General features: G+C 38.1%; 1 protein-coding gene and 1 long non-coding RNA gene across 5 annotated transcripts in view; both read left to right on the top strand.

Annotated features, from left to right (window-relative positions):
• The window catches only part of LOC131273417 (uncharacterized), a 58,514-nt gene extending 54,515 nt beyond the window's left edge, over nucleotides 1–3,999 (top strand). The window contains exons 2-3 of the long non-coding RNA XR_009180620.2: nucleotides 3,341–3,458; nucleotides 3,843–3,999. This is a non-coding gene — a long non-coding RNA (uncharacterized lncRNA). The remainder of the gene's footprint in view (nucleotides 1–3,340; nucleotides 3,459–3,842) is intronic.
• The window catches only part of GPC5 (glypican 5), a 1,751,919-nt gene that overhangs the window by 178,979 nt on the left and 1,560,260 nt on the right, over nucleotides 1–12,680 (top strand). The window lies entirely within an intron of this gene.

The raw sequence follows: 12,680 nt of genomic DNA, 5'->3' as shown, positions 1-12,680 counted from the left end.
CTTATCTAACTTGGATTTACTTTCAATGATTATAATCATTCTCTTGAATTCTCTTTTGCTATAGTTATCCCTCTTGGTCAAATTTAAGCCCTGGTTGGCTAGAGGAAACACACAAACATGTTTGAAATAAATAATTTTCAGGAGGACTCTTAAGGTAGCCTGGTAATCTTAACTGTATTTCCCAAGTCTATTCATTCCTCCATGTTCCTTGACAATTTCATTCCTTGTTCTCTCTCCTCAGCACATCCACTCCTCCATCCTTCATCAGAACTGATGACCTTGTTTCCCATTTTACACATTTTACACATAAAAGCAATGAAGAGAGATCCCACAAAAGTTCCTACCCCATCTCTCTTCTCCTGCCCATGTCTATTACACTCTGCCTTCTCGTCTGTTGGTGTAAATTATCTGTTTTTGTTCTTGGAGAAGGCCAGTCTCTCTTTTTATACACAAGATCCCACTCCCCCCTCCTTAAATAAATTGCTCCAGTAATTTTTCCCTCTCTCCCATGGACCATCAGTGTTTTCTTCTCTACTGATGTACTTGTATTAACAAATAATAAGCTCTTATTTCTACCATAAAAATCTCTTTTGAATATATGTTCTCCTTCAAGTAATACTCCATTTCTTTCCTTCCCTTTACAGAATAGGAATATCTTTAGGGACTGGCTACATTTGCTGGCTGTCTACAATTTATTTCATCTTACTGTCTTTTGAATCCAGTGCCACAGACTTTCATGTAGCCACTTCAGAGAAACACTTGTCAACATCCCCAATAATTTCTGCATTGTTAAACCTAATAGCCAATTTTCTGTCTTGGTCTTAGACTATTAGCAGCACATGACAGAGTATTACTCCCTTCTCTTTGAAATTATTTTTTTTACTGGCTTCCAGGTTACTACATTTTCTTGTTGTTTATTTTATGCCCTCCCCCCTTACTTGGACATTCCTCCTTAGACTCTTTTCCTGTTTTTTCCTCAGTTCCCCCAAATGTTAACTCTAGATTTCTCAAGGTTCACTTCTAATTCTATTCTTCTTTTGTTAATCTATACTCATTTTAAAAATAATTAGTCACATCGCTTTAAATATGAAAACTGGAATCTTTATCTTGGTCCTCTCTCCTCCTTTCTCCTGAACTCCTGACTCATATGCCCAAAGGTGTACGTGACATCTCCATTTGAATTTCTAACAGATATCTCAGACTCCAAACTGAGCTCCTGATCCCCAAACTTGCATCATTCATGATCTTCCCCAACTCAGTGCAAATGCCATTCTTCTTATTCATTTAGAAATCCCTGCGGTTGTTCTTTACTCCTATGTTTCTTTCATACTTTCTACCCAATCTATGAATACATATGATTGGCTATAATCCAAGTATATCCATAATCTGACTACATTTTGCTACTGTGTTTTACATTTTACCACTTCTGGTACCAGCCTGGTTCAGGTTGTTGTTATTTTTTATCTAGATTCTTAAACTATGCTCACTGGTCTTCCTGCTCCTGTCTTTTCTCCCTATAGTCTAATCTCCATACATCAGACTGAGGGTCCTGGTAAATTGCCCAAACCCTCCAATGGCTCCCATCTTATTCAGGGAAAAGACTCTTGCTATAGATTACAAGGCTGCACACCATCCAGGCAGCATCCCTTCTTCCCCTACACCAGATGGCATCTCTGATGTCACCCATACCTTTTCACTTTCTCTCTGTTCCATCCACACCAGCCTATAGCTTTCCCTCAGGTACATTAGGTGGCTACTGCTTCAGGTTTCTGGTGTTTGCTCTTTCCTCTGCCAGTAATACCATTCCCCAAATAGCTTGCAAAGCTTCACATTTTCTTGTAATGTCTTCTCTTACTACTCTACTTAAAATTGCATCCCAATATACTCCTGGAAAAATAGGGAAAGCATAGAAACACTGGCAAAGAATGGATCTTATTATCTTTATAGATAAATTTAAATGGATGCAGATAATATGATTAGGAAATGTAATATTAGTATTATATAAAAAATTCTTAAAACAGAATTACATTCTGTAAAGGAAAAAATACAAGCTTGGGACTAAAATTACGAACTCTTACATCATATGTATTCTAGGAATTATTAGTAAGGGACTGATGCTTGATTTGAAGTTGGATATTCTGATTTAAAATTTTCTTCTTCCTTACTAAACACCTTCACCCTCCCTTACTCCCTCATTTCCTTCCTCAAATGCTTATTGCTTCTTATTTTCTTCTCCTTTACATATGAGTGAATAATTAATATAATTTTTCCATCCTCTAGGTTGTTTTTTAAGATATTTAAACCAATAATGGCCCTTTATGGAATAATGGTCATTGTAACTACCAATAAAGATGTATGACTGTTTATAATTATACTTTACAGGTTTATATATAGATCTAGCTTGGAGTCATTTTAATCATATTTCTGTCCAAACAAACTTGATTTAAAATCTTTATGTAGGTTATTATGTGTCAAATATCTTACTGAAGTCAGATATAGTTTATGTTTCTGAATTTAATTTTTTAAGCAGTGAGTTCTCTACCACAAAGGAAAAATAAGTCATCAAATTAGTATGGCCTGGCAACTTCATTAGTTCCTGCAGTGTTCTCTAAATAATGGCTCATTATTTCTCTACTTGTTCTAAGTTCTTTAGAAGGGATAAAACAATTTTTAAAGTTATTTTAACTATCACTTATTTCCTCTCCATGCTCCAAACTCATATATTTAATATATTTAGCTTGATTTTATAATTGGGGTGTATATACTCACTATCCTAACAATGCTCAGAATAGTCTACCTAAATTAGTCCATAAAAATCTATACCATTCTTCTTTTATAATGGTAGGGTATATTGAAGCAGAGTGTAAAGGGATTGATGATAAAGAACTGGTGATATTACTCTTTAAAGAAGGCAAGACAACTGTTTTGGGGTCATATTTGGCAGCATTGATGTCAGTATTTATAAAAGATGAATTCAATATACTTAAAGTAAAAGTGAGAATAAATTATTTCTGCCATTTCTCCAATTTTCATTTTAATTTCAATGTTTATTCCTTTGCCTAACACTCTCCAGTACCTTCTGATTGCATGTAGAAGACTATTAAGATTCCTTCCCACTGCCTATAGGCCTTTTTTTTTTTTTTAATCTTAGAGCTGTTTCCTATCCTGTATATTTACCCCAGCTCCCAGTTTATCTTGGTCTCTTCCTTTTCATTCTTGAGGTCTCAGCTTACAAACTATCTTCGCAAAGATACCTATCTAAATTCCCTTGTCTGTTTACTTCACAGTACTTATCACATTATTCTTATTTATTCTTTTACTCTTTTTCTGTTGCACCCAGGAAATTTTAGGTCACACATTTTCTTGACTGACTGACTAACTTAATGAATGAACTAATAAAGGAGAAAAGTGGGTAATCTGCATTGAGAGCAGAAGGAACTGGATGAACAGGCTTATAGGTAGGTGTGATGGGTAATAGTTTGATGGTTTGTATAAGATGTGGAAGATAAGGACTCCAATGTGACCAAAATGTGAACTGGGCTAGGGCAGCAAGTGGGCATGGGGAGGAGAAAGGGCAGAAATATAAGTTGGGGATCCAGTAAGGCACCATGTTTTTAGACATGGTAGTAAAATAATCATGTTTGTGTTTTAAAAAGATCATTCTTAGGAGGGTGGAGAGTGAGTGAAATGGTGAGCAAGGAGGGGGGACAAGTCAAAGATGGCTTTGGGTTCTTCCTCAGGTATCTAGATGCTTGTCCTTATTCAAGAATGTGAAGAGGGATTAGATATATTAAGTTCAAATTTGGCATGGCTGAATTTGATGGATCAATGTATTTTTCCAGATGGACATGCTCAATAAATAATATGGATTTCAATCTTGGAACACAAAATCAGAGTCCTGAGCTGGGAAATGAACACTGAAACAAGAGAAGTCAAGAATAAAAGATGAGAAAAGAAGAGAAAGTCAAGAATAAAACCTATATAGAGAAGAAAGAGAAATACCTTGTTTTTTTTTCATATATTTCTAAATGCTTCTTTTTAGTCACTTTAGCTGGATCTTCCTTTTCCAATGAAACTTGAAAATTAAGCTTTCTTAACATTTTGACTTCAGTGGTGTGTCCTTCATTTCATTTTGTATATGGCTCACAGTTGCCTTGATTTTTATTTTTCAAACAATTCTTGCCTCACTTCTGCTGAGCCACATGAGTTAGGATTGCATTATTATGAATTTGTATTCAATTTTAGCCCTTGTATCCAAAGCACAAGCAACAAAAGAAAAAATAGATAAATGGGACCTTCTCAAAATTAAACACTTTTGTACCTCACAGAACTTTGTCAAAAGAGTATAAAGGCAGCCAACTCAATGGTACAAAATATTTGAATATCAAATATCTGATTAGGGTTTAATATCCATGATATATAAAAAGACACTACAACTCAACAATAAAAAGATAAATGACTCAATTTAAAAATGGGCAGAAGACTTGAAAATGACATTTGTCCACAGAAGAAATAGCAATAGGAAAAAACACATGAAAACCTGTTCAACAATACTAGCGATTAGGGAAATGCAAATCACAGCTACAATGAGATATCATTTTATAACTATTAGAATGGCCACTATTAAATAGACAGAGAACAGCAAGTGTTGGAGAGGATGTGGAGGAATAGGAATGTTTATCCACTGTTGGTGGAATGTAGAATGGTACAGCCACAGTGGAGAACTGTTTGGTAGTTCCAAAAGAAGTTGAATATAGATTTGCCACATAACCCAGCAATACTACTATTGGGTATATACCCAGAAGAACTTAGAGCAGTGACATGAACAGACATCTGCACACTGATGTTCATAGCAGCTCTACTCACAATTGCCAAAAGATGGAAACAATGCAGGTATCCATCAACTGATGAATAAACTGTGATGTATACACATGATGGAATAGTATGCCACTGTAAGAAGAAAAGAACTTGTAAAGCATATAACAACATGCACTTTCCCTTCCAAACAAATTTGGTAATTGCCTTTTCCTTTTCTGTAAAGTAGGTTGTTGGAATTTTGATTGGTAAATTGCATTGAATCTATAAATCAGTTTGGGTAGGATTGACATCTTCATAATATTTAGTGTTCCAATCCATGAACATGGAATGTCTTTCCATTTAATTAAGGCTTCATTGATTTCTTTTAGCATTGTTTTATAGTTCTCTGCATGTAGGTCCCGTACTTCTTTTGTTAAATTGATTCCTAGGTATTTGAATATTTTGTTGCTATTGTAAATGGAATTTTCCCCCCTAATTCCCTCCTCAGGTTGTTCAGTACTAGTGTATGGAAACTTTACTGATTTTTTGCAAATTGATATTGTATCTTGCCACTTTGCTGAACTTATTACCTCAAATAACTTTGTTGTAGATATTTCAGAATTTTCTAAGTATAGGGTCTGTCATCCACAAATAGAGTTTTACATCCTCTTTTCCTATTTGGATGCCTTTTATTTTATAATCATCTAATTGCTCTATCTAGAACTTCTAGTGCAATGTTGAATAACAATGGTGATAATGACCATCCTTGTCTTATTTCTGATCTTAGAGGGAAAACTTTCAGTCTCTCCTCACTATATGATGTTGGCTATGGATTTTTCATATATGCCCTTTATCATATTGAGGAATTTGCCTTCAATTTCTATCTTTCAATGTGTTTTTTTTTTTTTTTAAGATTTATTTATTTATTTAATTTCCCCCCCTCCCCTGGTTGTCTGTTCTTTTTTTTTTTTTTTTTTTTTTTTTTTTTTTTATTGACTTTGTAATAATATTACATTAAAAATATATATGTGAGGTCCCATTCAACCCCACCCCCCCACCCCCCCTCTCCCCCCCCCAACCCCCCCTCTCCCCCCCCCAACAACACTCGTTCCCATCATCATGACACATCCATTGGATTTGGTAAGTACATCTTTGGGCACCTCTGCACCTCATATACATTGGTTCACATCATGGCCCATACTCTCCTCTATTCCATCATGTAGGCCCTGTGAGGATTTACAATGTCCGGTGATTACCTCTGAAGCACCATCCAGGGCAGCTCCATGTCCCGAAGACGCCTCCACCTCTCATCTCTTCCTGCCTTTCCCCATACCCTTTGTCCATTATGTCCACTTTTCCCAATCCAATGCCACCTCTTCTATGTGGACACTGGGTTGGTTGTGTCCATTGCACCTTTATGTCAAGAGGAGGCTCAGATTCCACCTGGATGCTGGATGCAATCCTCCCATTTTCAGTTGTAATCACTCTAGGCTCCATGGTGTGGTGGTTGTCCTTCACCTCCATCTTAGCTGAGTGTGGTAAGTCCAATAAATCAGATTGTAGGTGCTGGAGTCTGTTGAGGCTCAGGATCTGGCTATCACATTGTCAGTCCAGAGATTCAAATCCCCTAAATATATCTTAAGCCCCAACATTAACTGCAACTGTTCTTGGTGTCTATTTGCTGCGCCTTGTTTCTTTGTCTGCTTCTGTTGTCGTCAGCAGCACAGGAAGTGTGGGCGGCGCCATTCCTGGGCAGGCTGCACTTTCTTTTCACGCTGGGCGGCTTTCCTCACGGGCGCACTCCTTGCGCGTGGGGCTGCCCCACGCGAGGGACACCCTTGCGTGGCACGGCACTCCTTGCGCGCATCAGCACTGCGCATGGGCAACTCCACACGGGTCAAGGAGGCCCGGGGTTTGAACCGCGGACCTCCCATATGGTAGATGGACGCCCTAACCACTGGGCCAAAGTCCGTTTCCTCAATGTGTTTTTGTCAAGAAAGGATGCTGGATTTTTTGAATGCCTTTTCTGTATCGATTGAGATAATCACAAGGTCTTTTTTCTTCCATTTGTTAATGTGGTATATTTTATTGATTGATTTTCTTATGTTCAGCCAGCCTTGCATACAAGGAATAAGTCCCACTTGGTCATGGTTATATAAGTCTTTTGATATGCTGTTGGATTCTGTTTGCACGTATTTTGTTGAGAACTTTTGCATCTATGTTTATTAGTGAGATTGGTCTGCAATTTACTTTTTTTGAAGTGTCTTTATGTGGCTTTGTCAGGGTGATGTTGGTTTCATAAAATGTATTGGGTAATTTCCCCTCCTTTTCAATTTTTTGGAGTATTTTAAATAGGATCAGTGTTAATTCTTCTTGAAATAATTGGTAGAATTCACCTGTAAAGCCATCTGGCCCTAGATTTTTTGTGACTGATTCAATCTCTTTAAATGTAATTGGTTTATTAAGTTCTTGTATTTCTTGTAGCGTTAATGTAGGATGTTTGTGCCTTTCTAGGAATTTTTCCATTTCGTCTAGGTTGTCTAGTTTGCTAGCATTCAGTTTCTCATGATATCCTCTTATGATCCTTTCTATATCTGTGGGGTCATAATTTCCCCCCTTTCATTTCTGATTTTATTTGTGTGTTCTCTCTTTTTTTCTTTGTTAATCTAGCTCTAGGGGTCTGTCAATTTTATTGATCTTCTCAAAGGACAAAGCTTTGGTTTTGTCGAGTATATTTATCAGTCAAAGGGGGTTCCAGAAATCTGTTGGGTTTATAAAGAGTATTTATTTTGTATAGAAGCTTACAGTTACCAGGCTATAAAGTGTAAGTTACTTCCCCACCAAAGTCTGTTGCCACGTGTTGGAGCAAGATGGCTGCTGACATCTGTAAGGGTTAAGGCTTCCTCTACCTCTTAAGGCTCCATGGTCCTAGCTTCTTCTAGTATCAGCTGTAGGCTGGGACAAGTCTTGTCTCTCTCCTGGACTCATTTCTCTCCAGGCTCAGCTGCTCTGCTTTCTCTACAAGGCCAGCTGTAAACTATCAGACAAATGGCTTATCTCTCTTCCAAGGGCCTCTGCCATGTCTAATGGAGCCTTCTCTTTTCCCCCATGTATCTGATTCTCTGTGTGTTTATTTCCTGGGTCTCCAGCATTAAAACTCCAAATGTCTCCTCTGCCTTGTTATTTTCTCTGTGATTCCCTACCTGCTAAGGGGTGGGGACCCTATGTCCTACTGACATGGCCCAATCAAAGGCCTAGTCATAATTTAATCAAGTAAAAGTGAAACCTCTGAATTTAATACAATCTAAGGGTCTCACTAGCCCAGAGGAACAGGCCAGTTTATAAACATAATCAATATTTCTTTTTGGAATTCATCAAGAATGTCAAACTGCCACATTGATTTTTCTCTATTTTCTTGTTGTTGTTCTCAATTTTCTTAATTTCTTTTCTAATCTTTATTTATTTCCTTCTGTTTGCATTGGCAATGGTTTGCTGTTCTTTTTCTAGTTTTTCCAGTTGTTCACTTAAATCTTTGATTTTAGCTGTTTTTTCTTTTTTAAAATAGGCATTTAGGGCTATAAATTTCCCTCTCAGCACTACTTTCACTGTATCCTGTAAATTTTGATAAGTTGTGATCTTGTTTTCATTTCTTTCAATATCTTTACTAATTCACAACCTCCTTCATTAGTGTGGTACATTCATTTCAATTGATGAACACATTTTGGAGCATTGCCATTGAGCATGGATTATAGGTTACATTATAGTTTACATTCTCTCCCACACAATTATGTAGGTTATACCAAGGTATATAATGGCTTGTATCTGTCACTGAGTGTTATTCAGGACAATTCCCATGTCCTGAAAATACCCCCGTATTATACCTGTTTTCCCTTTCCCTGTCCTGAGAACCTCCTGTGGTCACTGCCACCACACCAATGATGTAAGTTCTTCCATTGCTAGAAACACAAGAAGTGTATAATAGAATACCAGTAAGTCCACTCTCAACCATAGTTCATTCCCAACCCTGAGGATTCTGGGATGGTGATGCCCACTCCACCTCTAACTGAGAGGGGACTTCAGTCCCATACAGTCAATGGAATGAACTGGAGAATAGGCATTGCAACTCCTTTGAGGCTCAGGGCCCAGCTGGCCCATAGACAGCCCAAAGATTCAAATCTAATGTGCTTTTTTTTTCTCTCTCTTTATTTTTTGAAAATGTTACATTAAAAAATATAAGAGATCCCCACATACCACCCTCTTCCCCTCACCCCACCCCTCCCACATCAACAACCTCTTTCATCATCATGGGACATTCCTTGCATTTGGTAAATACATTTTGGAGCACTGCTACAGCTCCTGGGTAATGGTTTACATTGTAGTTTACCCTCTCCCCCAGTCCACCCACTGGACCATGGCAGGACATACAGTGTCCAGCGTCAGTCCCTGCAGTACCACCCAGGACAACTCCAAGTCCTGAAATTGCCCCCATATTATATTTCTTTTTCCTTCTCCCTACCTCAGCAGTTACCATGGTCACTCTCTCCACATCAATGCTACAATTTCTTCCATTACTAATCACAATAATTCTATAGTAGAATATTAGTAAGTCCACTCTTATCCATACTCTATTCCTCCATCCTGTGGACTCTGGGATGGTTATGTCCACCCCACCTCTATATTGAGAGGGGCTTAGATTCCACATGCATGGTGGATGCAATTCTCCTACTTGCAGTTATAGGCACTGTTGGCTTCCTGGTGTGATGGTTGACTTTCTTCACCTCTCTGTTTGCTGGCTGGGATAAGTCCAATAAACCAGAGGGTAGGAGTTGCAAGTCTGCTGAGGCTCAGGACCTGGCTTCACATGGACAGTCCAGAGATTCAGGTCTCCTGATCTAATGTGCTTTTGTTTTTTTTTGTTTTTTCTTTTTTTTTTTTCTAATGTGCTTTTGATCTCACCTATTGTGTCTTTCATTCCCTAAGCACTGTTATTTTTCTATTCAGGTTTTCAAAATCTTCTTTATGCCCATTCAGTGTCTTATTGATGTCTTTTATCTTTTTAGCCATATTATCTTTCAACTCATTAATTTGATTTTGAAAATTTGTGTTCATCTCATTGATTAGTTGTCTCAAATCCTGTGTCTCTTCTTGGGCTTTGACATATTCCTATTCTTGGGCCATTTCTTCCATTTTCTTAGTATGGCTTGTAATTTTTGCTGATTTCTAAGTAACTGATTAGGACGGTGAGTTTAATTTCCTCATGTGTACTTCCTTGGTCCATCAGCAGAGGTGCTGTTTTGCAGCCCTCTCAGTTCAGTACCTGATTGGAGTGTGTTTGTTGCTATGCGGACTGGATCAGTGTGATAGAGGATCCTGCCTGGAGGTTGTCTTGTAATTTATTTCCCAGAGGCAGTTCTCCAACCTTTGCTGGCAGCCCCTCACTTTTCCTGGTTAAGGAATAATTCTACTCCCCACTGTATCTACAATAACTAGTTCTTGTCAGGAAGGAGGAAAATTAAGCATTCCTTGCCATGGTATTGACACAAGGGTAGACATACTGACCAATGGAACCAAATTAAGACTTCTGATTTAAATCCTTGTTTATACAGTTATCTGATATTCAGCAAGGCCACCAAGCCCACTCAACAGGGAAAAATGGCCTCTTCAACAAATGGTGCTTGGAGAACTGGATATCAATATCCAAAAGAATGAGAAAGGAACACCATCTCACACCTTAAACAAAAATCAACTCAAAATGGATCAAAGATCTAAATATTAAGAGCCAAGACCCATAAAGATTTTGGAATATAATGTAGGGAAGCATCTACAGGACCTTGTAATAGGAAATGATTTCATGAACTTCAAACTCAAAGTACAAGCAGCAAAAGAAAAAATAGATAAATTGAATCTCCTTAAAATTAAAACTTTTGCACCACAAAGGAGGATGTCAAGAAATAAAAAGGCAGTCTACCCAATGGGAGAAAATATTTGGTAACCATATATTTTGTAGGAATCTAATATCCAGCATATATAAAGAAATCCTACACCTCAAAAAGACAATCAATTTTAAAAATGGGCAAGTGGCTTGGAAAGACATTTCTACATGGAAGAAATACAAATGGCTAAAAAGCACTTGAAAATTGCCCAATATCACTAGCTATTAGGAAAATGCAAATCAAAACTACAATGAGATACCATCTTACACCCGTTAGACTTGCAGCTATTAAAAAAACAGGACTACAAGTGTTGGAGAGGATTTGGTGGAATGGGAACCCTTACCCATTGCTGGTGGGAATGTAGAATGGTCCAACCCTTGTGGAGGACAAGTTTGGCAGTTCCTCAAAAAAACTAACTATAGAACTGCCATATGATACAACAATTCCACTGCTGGGTATATATCCAGAAGAACTGAAAGCAAGGACATGAACGGATATATAACACCAATGTTCACATTGGCATTATTCACTATTGCCAAAAGTTGGAATCAACCCAAATGCCCATCAGCAGATGAATGGATAAACCAAATATGGTACATACATTCAATGGAATATCATCAGCTGTTAGAATGAATACAATGCTAACACACTGGATAACATGGATGAATCTTGAGGACCTTATGTTGAGTGAAGCTAGCCAGGCATTGAGGGACAAATATACATGATCTCACTGATATGAATTAAGCAAATTGAGCAGACTCAGAGAGCTGTTGTCTCAAAGATATGTTTACAGGAAATAGAAAGGTAGAAGAAAGTTGTGAGCCAACACCAATACAGGCAAAATCTATGTAAGGTATAAGTGTGTAGTTGGGCAATGATGGGATATGACAGGTATGTAGTGGTACTGTTGGGTTGGGCAGTGCAGGTTTGACAGGGGGGTAGAGTGGGGAGAGTGGGTTGGATGGTCCATGGAACTGGGGGGAGTGTTGGGGGAGGGACCAGGTGAACACTGGAGGTTGGCAGGTATGTGGTTGAAAGTATAAAATTGGAAACACTCTTACAGCAATATGACAAGGAATGGTTACTGTTTAGGGTGTTGGATGGGGGTGGCATTCAGGACAAGGCACACCTGGGGCAGGCTTCTAGGGAGTATGCAAGTAATCATTTTGTCATGTGTTGTATCAGTGGGTGGAGACCCACATAATGAGTAGGAAGGAGTTGAACTCCCATCCTGGTAGGACCAATATGTTCTCAAACCGATGGGCAGGAATGTCTCGAGAGCATGGGTGGTTCTTATAGGGGAGGACAAACCAATGTGAAGACCTCAGTGTTGTTGCAAGTAACTATGAATCTTGTCATCCAAGGAGTGAATCCAGGTGTAAAATGGGAATAATAATAGCATGCAACTAATAACAGTAAGGAGGAAATGAGATGGTATATGAAAAGCAATTAGCACAGTGCTTGGCATACTATAAATGCTCAACATATATTAGTTGCTGTTAATGGTGGCTCTGGGAAGTACAAGAGGGTTTAGTTCTTAGAGATGTGGCTTTTATTTGCAAGCTTGCTATATAGTCTTATTATAGCCAGTTTCTAAATATCTTCAAACTGTGGTTCTGAGTTTCCATTCTGATTTTCTAACTCAGACTTACTAGGTTGGAAAAGCAAACCTAAGGGAAGCAGAGGAAAAACAATTTTGTTAGAAGACAGCATTGTCACGACCCCAATCTTCTACCATGTGTCTCCATTTAAGCCATCTCATTAAACAAAGGGAAAGATACAATAGCCAGACATATTACAGTGATGCTTCCCCAGAAGCTAATTTTACTAATTGCTTCAGGACAGAGACTATTAAACTAAAAGGCAAAGAGAATGGAACCCAGAAGTTTATTGGAAAGAATTGTAAATCCTAAATCCAACAACTGGATGTTTACTAGGACACAACATTGA

This window comes from Dasypus novemcinctus, chromosome 15, assembly GCF_030445035.2.
Source record: "Dasypus novemcinctus isolate mDasNov1 chromosome 15, mDasNov1.1.hap2, whole genome shotgun sequence".
Lineage (NCBI taxonomy): Eukaryota > Metazoa > Chordata > Mammalia > Cingulata > Dasypodidae > Dasypus > Dasypus novemcinctus.
This window is presented reverse-complemented; position numbering and strand designations above follow the sequence as displayed.